General features: G+C 38.3%; 1 protein-coding gene across 4 annotated transcripts in view; it reads right to left on the reverse strand.

The window, feature by feature from the left end:
• LOC121962677 (sodium- and chloride-dependent GABA transporter 2-like) overlaps positions 1-8,351 on the reverse strand; it is a 34,979-nt gene extending 26,628 nt beyond the window's left edge. For 2 of the 4 annotated variants that reach the window (XR_006107155.1, XM_042512921.1), the window contains exons 1-2: positions 7,589-8,351; positions 7,371-7,439 (exon numbers count right to left, since the gene is read on the reverse strand). The gene's annotated coding sequence lies outside the window, so the exon portion shown is untranslated. Of the gene's footprint in view, positions 1-7,370; positions 7,440-7,588 lie in introns of those variants that run through there. The other 2 variants (XM_042512924.1, XM_042512922.1) reach the window with 2 other exon arrangements.
• Positions 8,352-8,981: the final 630 nt, after the last annotated feature.

Below are 8,981 nucleotides of genomic sequence, written 5' to 3' on the forward strand. Positions count from 1 at the left end.
ATGTGTGCTGCTTTCAGAGATTTGAGAGGCTTCACTGGAAATGTAAGGTCATTTATCCAAATCTCAGTAGGCTATATGCTGCTTTTTTCCTTTTTTCCCTAGTGATATCCTGGTCCAAAAATATCTAAACCTCTACTCTCATAATAAACACTACAGGTAACATGTATTCTGTGCGCAAGGAGTTTGCTTGGTTAGTCACTTTGCACCATTAATGAAATACTCTGACAAATAAGGTTCAAAGTTTCTATGAATACTTCTTTGGCTTGTTTGGATAAAAGCTGTGTTTACACTGCTTGTGATAAATGGCCATTTTTTCAGAGGCATTTACTGTGTGAATGTAGCTCTCCTCCAGTCAGTTAGCTTATATATCAGCCTATTCACCAGAAGAATATGTTGGCATTGTACATTTCTGCAAATCATGAACACCTTATATTTGCACATTAAATAAATATAATAAAAAAAGTTATGTAGTATATTTGCTGACTGGATAGGAAGGTGGATGGTGTGTCACCTTGGCCAGAACTGGTTGTGTTTTAGCATGTCATTGCTGTGTTTCCATCTGCTTTACAGGCAGCAAACATGGGTGTTTTGATAGGTGTTGTAGCAACCCATCAGTATTTTTCCAGCATGGAGAGCGCCACGAAAAGCGATTCTTTTAGGTTAAACATAATATTTTCCTAACCATAACCACGTGTTTTGTTTGCCAAAACCTAGCCACATTTACCACAGCCTTTTTGAAATGTTTTAAGTTTTAACATATTCACAACATTATAATAAGCAAATGTAACATTTCCCTGGTTTGCAGAAACATACAATGCCAACATTTTTTCTGGTGATTGGGTTGCATGTACTGTACTGACTGAACATTTTCATTCACTGTGTACAGTAAAATTGTTTGTGAAAACGCATGCTAATAAGGAAAATAGTGCAAATATGATAAGTCATCTGTTAACTAATGTAACACCAATGATTTTAGAGTTTTGCTTAGTTACCTTAGCTTAGCATAAAGACTTGAAACAGTAGGAGGCAGCTAGCTTGGCTCTTTCAAAAGCTTTTTTTTCCTTAGCTGTAAAGTAACTAAAATCTTAAGAGTAGTTTTTATTACAGTGCTGGGCTAGCTGTTCCAGTTTTTATGTAAACATACAGCAACAAGAGTGATATCAAACATTTTCACTTTTGACAAGAAAGCAAATAAGTATATTCCAAAATAGAAAGTTATTCCTTCAATATCTTAACAAAACACATTTTCCAACCCATCAGGCATACGAGCAAGGACAAAACCTACAAGACAGAGCATCATATCATTTACGAGCCAACTTCCGAAACTAAAGCAAACAAAATACACCATGAATGTGGGTTATAAAAACAGTCCTAGAATCCGGCCTCTGTCTGGACGCTAATACTTTAATCTGCACTCATGGATCCAGATTTTGGTGCTTTCTTTTCTATTATAATAAGAAACTAACTGCCCATAAACACTGTATACAGTACGTATGTGACATCTTTACTCCAGACCAAAAGCTGATTTACTTGCTATTTATGGAAACCTAAAAGAAGAGCTTGTACCAAATAAATTTGAATTCTTGAAAGAGCTTTTTTAGAAAAAAAAAAAATAATACAGATGTCTTTGTTTTAATTGATACTAGTTGGATTGTTTCCAATACTAGAGGTCTTGTGTCCTGGAATGGATGATTAATAGGCCATAGAGTTTGAAAATGAGCCTCAACATTTTTTTTCAGCAACGATGCACAAAAACGTTAACATCACACAAAGTTGCACAAATTATTTGGTTAAGTACTTGATAAAATAATGCAGGAAAAGAATGATATACCAAGATATTTTCACTGCTAACCTTATGCTGAACTTACCTCTGTTTATGTGGATTCGCACTGTGCCTTCAATGTAGTGCCTTAATAAGACTAATTAAGACCCTGTTCGTCCGGATCATTTTACAGAAAAGTGAGTACACCATGTTTCTCCTTTGCCCATCCAGCTTTGCTTGGGACCAAACGCATTCTCAGGGAAATCGAGTCAAGCTAAACAAACCCAGATTCCTGTTGCTCACCGAGCCTGAAGCTCGGGGCTAAACAATCATGGGAGTCTTAGTATCATTTCTTTCATCTACAGCAATAACCCTCCAGCAACATGAACTGTGGTCATTTTGTTTAAATGGAATAATAATAAACAATGATTCAAATATATACAGGATACCAGTATTATATGTGATACAGATTAACTTGTATCAAGCGGTGCATGTATGATTTTGTGAAAGAGGGACAAAAGGGATTGTGGAAGTCAAGCCTCCGGTCAGCAGGTCAGGTGTACAGTGATTAAACTGTCTAATGTGGTCAAGGCACCGAGACCTTCACACTCTGGGCTGAGGTTGCCCCAGGGAGGAATGCAGCACTGGATTATCTCAAAACATCAAATAATAAGCCCCCCTTCTGCCACCACTGACAGCAAACACAAGAGACTCCTGTTTTTCATCCGCATGGAGAATTTAAGACTTCAAGAGAACTCAGCGGGGATCCAACTTTGACGGTAGTTTGATGAATGAACTGGATGGAAGCTACTATTTTAAACCCACAAAAAAATTATTTCCAGTGACTAATGCCCACATACCTCCATTGTTGTGCACATGACAACACTGTGGGGTACCTGCAAGGTAATTATATCATTACAGGCCATTGCATCCATTATAACCCGATTTCATTATTTCATTACTGTGGTCTTTGCTGACTTGGCAGCTCTCGTTGGCGAAGTTTTGCATTCCATAGCCAGCCGTTTCATACGCTTGGATGCAGGGAGACTTAATTGAGGTTAAGCACCTCGGTCAAGGGGCTCTGAGGGCCACACTGCTCCACTGGGGATTTGTGCAGTGGGCCCCTTGATTCTCTGACTGCCAGCTTACAGGAAAACACAGAAGCGTGTTTCATCAGAAGTGGGAATATAATATAATAAGACGGGAATATCTGGAAATAAATCCTCCATTGTGATGTTGCAACAACTAATGTAAGGAATGATAAAAATCAAGGGTGTGGCTTTTATGGAAGAACAAGGTCACACCATTAGTACTGTATAAAGGTATTTTAAAATTCTACTGTTTCACACAATATATTAAACAAATACATTACACATGTGGAGGAGTTTTAAAAGACTGGATCTCACATTTACTCGCATCAACATTCTTAAATGTGATTGTTTTAGGCCAAAAACACATTCCAGAGAGTGCAGACCACTGCCAAGGCCAAATACCCTAACTCGTAATGTTTACAAAACAGAATCCACAGCATGGTTAGTTTATCAGCCCTATGATTCCAATCCACTTGAAAATTTAATGGATTCTTCATTGGCCCATCCTCCATCTGACCACCAAAAAACACAAAAAACTATGACCATTATGTTGATAATCACGTGCACAGTAATAAAAGGCACAGAAGACTGAATCTTTAACACATAGATGTTTCCCTTTCCATATCCCACACCTGCACCCCAGCCTCATGCAGCTACATTAGCTAATTTGTACACAGCTATGGTTCATACACACATCACAACATTCAGTTCTTATTTTCCCACTGACACGCAGTGGAACAATGAAGATCTTGGCAAATGTTCAGTGCTGTTGAGGGAAAACTGGGCACATATCACTGGCTTTCAGTAACTGTGTGAATGCTGTTTCAACATTTTCATGCAGAGTGGATCCCATGTCTAATAAACTACTGCATGCAGTAACCCTGAAAGGCAAAATTGACAATGATATTGTCATACAAGCTAGACAGCACTTATGACAAAATGCACTAGTGGTTTCACTAACTGCACCAAACTACAATTTAGGGTATTGTTAAGTTGACGAGCAGTTTAGCCTCCAGTTTTGCATTTCAACAATGCTTTTGAATCCATTTCGGCTTTCAGCATTCACACGCACTTTCTGTAGGAAATGCATTCTCTAGAACTATTAAATCATCCTGCCTACAACCCATCAAAAGGGGCACATTGCTCAGCACAGGCCAAAATCCCGCCACACGGTGATGACAGAAAAGTGCATTTGCCAAATCCGAGTAGCTGCCTCAGCACTGCGGTCGAATCACAAGAAAGGGTTGGAAACATCTGTGATCAACTTTGGCAGCTGTTACAAAGCGCAGGCAGCTAAACCGGGACCACAAATAAAATCCACGTGCTTTATGACAAATGACATCATGCCGTTGTAACACAGAGAGGTGAAGTAGGTCTTTAGGTTAATACATGACTGTAAACTATGGAAACTATGTTGTTGGCAAAACTGCACAACAACAACTGATTGTAGTTTGTTTACTGATTGCTAGATTTACACCTTCTTGGTGTAGATATTCCATGAAGTGACTTTTTCTTTTTAAGGATATGATTTTTAACTAAATGTGTGGCAAAAGAAGTAAACTCAATGACACACAGATGATCAGAGTGTAGGGCGAAGGATCAATATGATCAGTGGTTTTGCTGCTGAAGTGTTACTTGTTTTGGTATGACCATTAGCTTATGACTGCTAATGTTAGTAAGGTAGCTGAGTGTATCTGACACAACTGAGTCAGTTTATCCTGTAATGGTAACAGTCAGTAAAGTCAGCAAAATACTGTCATACATAACACACAAACACATACACAGACAGCAAATAAAAAGTTATAAAGCGCTTTTTTTCCACTGTCACTGTGTTTAAGACTGCATGGCCTGTACAAACACGAACAAGTCAAGGCAGGTCGATGAATGTCAGTGTCTGTGAAATCGTGGACTATCATCTCCCAGAAATCCCTCATACGTGGGTTCTCCCACATATGAGGGGCTTGCCTTTCCATTAGCGCTCACAAAACACGCCTACATTGCATTCAATTGGAATAATAGAAACATACCTAACAGACCTCCCATTTGATAGATTTCACTCCTGGGACCATCACCTATAAGATTTGGGTTTCAGATACGATTAAGACCAGAATTCAGTAGTTGTCACCTACAGATGAGGAGATAACAGTGACGGATCAGAAAAGTCATTTTATGACTCTTACTAGACCTCCCGCAAGGACCCCTAGGGTTCCCTGGACCCCTCGTTGAAAATGTCAAAACTAAAAACTGAAAACTAATGTGGTCCATGGGGGCTTATCATTAAAGAGATAATTAATTATTTTCAGCCAGGTCTCTGTCAGCGAGGTGTGAGCAATGTGTGTGACTGAATGGTTTTAAGATGCACTTGTGTACCAGGAACTTCCCGCCCATGCCGTGAGCAATAAATCCACTGGATGATGTGAAATATTTAATTCCATCTCAGTAATTACAAATGCAAAAAATATGTCTTTAATTGGCCCGTCCTTACATGTCCCTCTCTCTCCCTGCCCCATTCCTTCAATCGCCTTCATGAAACGGTTGGTCTTGTGAAATCTTTCATAATCTTTAGAATCAGCTGTGTTTCTTCTTGAAATGTTGGCTTTTCCTTTTGGGCATGCATCTGCAGCCATGATAATACACAGAACCCACTGTGAACAGGCAAGAGGTTGTGTGCTTCAAATTGCATTAAAAAACCCCAATTGAGATGTTTATTAAGAGTGCTCCGTATTAAGTATAACTAATGCCATTAAAACTGGAAATAGTCTGGCAAATTCCTCATCTTTGTTGGAAAATGCTATAATCAGAATATGGCCAAATTGGGAAAAATCCAAATGGAATATGCTGTGTCATAGAAAATGATTACATATGAAAGCATGTTAATGTAATCATGAATAATTGTATGGAAATCTATGATTCACACGTTATCAGTTAAGATATGAATGTTAAGATACTGCGAGAGTGAGACCTTTTACATGTTTGGACTACAATGACAGACACGCTTGTATGACGTGTGAAATGCGCTGTATGAGGCTGAATGACTCTTCTGTTACTGTTAGATGTTGGTGTGTCTTTGTCCATGTTCGTACTGTACCAAGTATTTCTTAGATCCGCTTTATGTTGCCATTTAACCTATATATTCATATAAAATCAACTGTGGCTCCTCAAATTGATTTCGTTATTTATCAAGATGAAGACTGACAGAGTACAGGTTTTTCCTACATCATGCCGTTTACGTGACATGAATCAAATTCTGAATATTGTCATATTCAGAATAATAGGGGAATATTAGTGCGCATGTAAAAGTACCTAGTGAAGTGTTAAACCTTGTCAGATTTTGGCTGGCAAACTTCCGAGGAATTCCTGCCACTGTCGGTAACTAGGGCTCCTTAACACCATTTCTTTGAGAAAATATGCCTCCGGCAATGCATGTCTAGTCACGCAATTGTGAGGCCAACATAAACTGTGTACTGATGGGGCTCTTGAAGCAGTGTGGAAATCATAGTGTGAAAGCCCTCAGAGTGACACTGTATCACGTTACTGTTATTGATAACCTGAGTCCTAGTAGACATTTTGATGTGTCATGCTGGTGTTAGGGTTGCACAAGGACATCATATAGCCATAACAATATCAGACAGCAGTAAAAGCTGCATGCACAGGAGTGCAAATCTGTCTAACAAGTATATGAAATGTTTTTTTAAGAGCGACTGTTAAAATGTGAACTGTTTTCTTTTTAATGTTTTTATGTTATTTATGCTATTTTTCAAAAATCTATTTATTGATGTACAGCACTTTGGTAAACTGTTGTTTTTAAATGTGCTTTATAAATAAATGTGGATTGGATTTGGATTAGATAATTAGTGAGTGTATTAACTTTCTCACTTTTAAATTACTATATCACACTCTGGGCTGATAATCATGCCTATAACTGTCATTACCGTGGTGGAAAATAAAAAAATACATCTACTTCAATACTGTACTTGTGCAATTTTGAGGAACATTTATTTAAGAGCTTTACTTGCGCTTCAAATTAAGATTTTACATACAAAACTTTGTAAAATATTTATATATTAGGCAGTTAAAGTGAGCTCTACCTTGATCAACTTCATCACTTAAGTACTGCTTGCATATCTTCACATGAATATTAAGATCTCGATAACGTTGACAGTAGCCACTATGCAATAAGAATATTTTTACTTGATACAAGTACATTTTTAGACTTTTATCTATGTGAAAATTGACAGCAGGACTTTTACTTGTAATGGAGTATTTTTATAGTGTGTTATTAATATTCTAAGTTAATGTTCTGAATACCTTTCCCACCATTTACCAACTTGCACATTTAATATATTGCGAAATGATCTTGCGTCATATTGTGTTACATGACCAACAGAGGTACGTTAACAAGACTCTTTTTGTGTAACCCAGCTATGTCATTGTTATGAAAGTCTCATTTTGGTCATACATTTAAATTTTGTGCTTAAATGCAGACACACTCGCTCACGTCAATTGCTCGCACCTACCAGTGGAAACTTGACACTGTTCTCTTTTGTCCGTCTTCTCAGGTGTTGGAAAGTAGAGATCAGCCAGAGCTGCAATATTATTAAAACACACAAGTCAGATGGGTGGGGCAGATAAGCTGCAAACACTCAGGTGTGCTGGATTTCTTTTTTTTGTGACTGTTCATAAAAACAATGTGAAGAGATTTTGCAATAAAACAAAATAAATGTCACAGACTCACCTATGTGCTGTCCTGAAGGAGGGCTGAGGTGAATTACACAGAGGATACTGAAAACATCGCAGGTGTATTGAATGAAGGAGGAGGAGCTGATGAGAGGCTTGAGGAAGTCAATATGAAGGCAGGATGCTTTGCACATCTCAGGTTTTGATTGTTCTTGTTTAATAAGGCTTTTTATAATCCAGGAGCAATCCATCAAATCCATTTTTTTTTGACCAGTGTTGTAAACAAACAAAGTTATCTTTGGTTTAATTTTTTTCCCTGACGTTCAGTGACGAAATATGGAAAAAGTCAGGTGGTGGGAAATGTCTTAACACATAGCATAACCCAAAATGACAAGAAGTTATTACAGCGAAAAGGAAGAGACAAAGTGAGGGTTTGTGGAAGCTACGCACCACATTCCATAGTCTCTCTCTATTAAGACGTCCACATTAGTGTGTGTGTTTGGTCGTCTGTCATTTATTGGCCTGTCATCCCAGACTATTGTGGCATGCTGATGATCCCCTACAGCTTTATAATCTCAGCACATACAGGCTGCTTCATGTAAACACAGGTTTGCAACATTTCTGTGGGTCTGGAGCACAATGTGTAACAACAGAAGGCCTGTAAATATACATAAATATATACCTCGATTGTTTCCTGCATGTAACTAACCACTCAAATGCAGAAAAGTTTCCTGATCCTGGATTAGTGGCTGCACTGGCAGTACACACAGTCCTCAAACATATAAATCAGCTTGATTGATGAACCAAGTGTTGGAGATGTACCTGTGTGTCAGCCAGTGCTGCCTAAAACCTTTTGGCTTCTCGAGCTGGAGCGCGATGTGGAGCTCCGTGTGTGTGCATGTGTACTGCACACCCTGTACGTGATTGTAAAACCCCAATTAGGCCTGTATCTGTTTCACCTCAGTGGTTTTCTGGGAAAGCCAGAGAGGGAGTGAGATGCCGACTGATAGAAGCCAAAGCAGTCTGTCATTAAGAGTGCAGGGCCCCATCAAAACAAGACCAACATGCTCTAATAACCAGCTTTCCACTGCACTCTGTCTCTGGTGTTCCTTCTGCATCTCTCTCTGGTTATGTAGACTTTTTTTCAACATTTTAATTTGTTTGTAGCTCTAAATGGAATTCTATTTTGGCATTTTTCTCTACAGATGCTTGTAAGTGCTGGACAGTTAGATAAGTTTAAATCTAACTCAACACCAGATCTCTGTTCTGTTAAGAATATTTCTGGATGTTTTTTTTCTGGATATTTAGCACAAATATCATAAGAAGATGTCCAAATCAACAAAATCTGCAAGTCTTTAAAAATTGGGCAGGCAAAATACCTGATGGAATTTTCCCTCCCATGTCTTTCACAGTCAACATGTTTGCAAAGATAACAAAAAGGGAGATTTATT

Source organism: Plectropomus leopardus, chromosome 24 (assembly GCF_008729295.1).
Source record: "Plectropomus leopardus isolate mb chromosome 24, YSFRI_Pleo_2.0, whole genome shotgun sequence".
NCBI lineage: Eukaryota > Metazoa > Chordata > Actinopteri > Perciformes > Serranidae > Plectropomus > Plectropomus leopardus.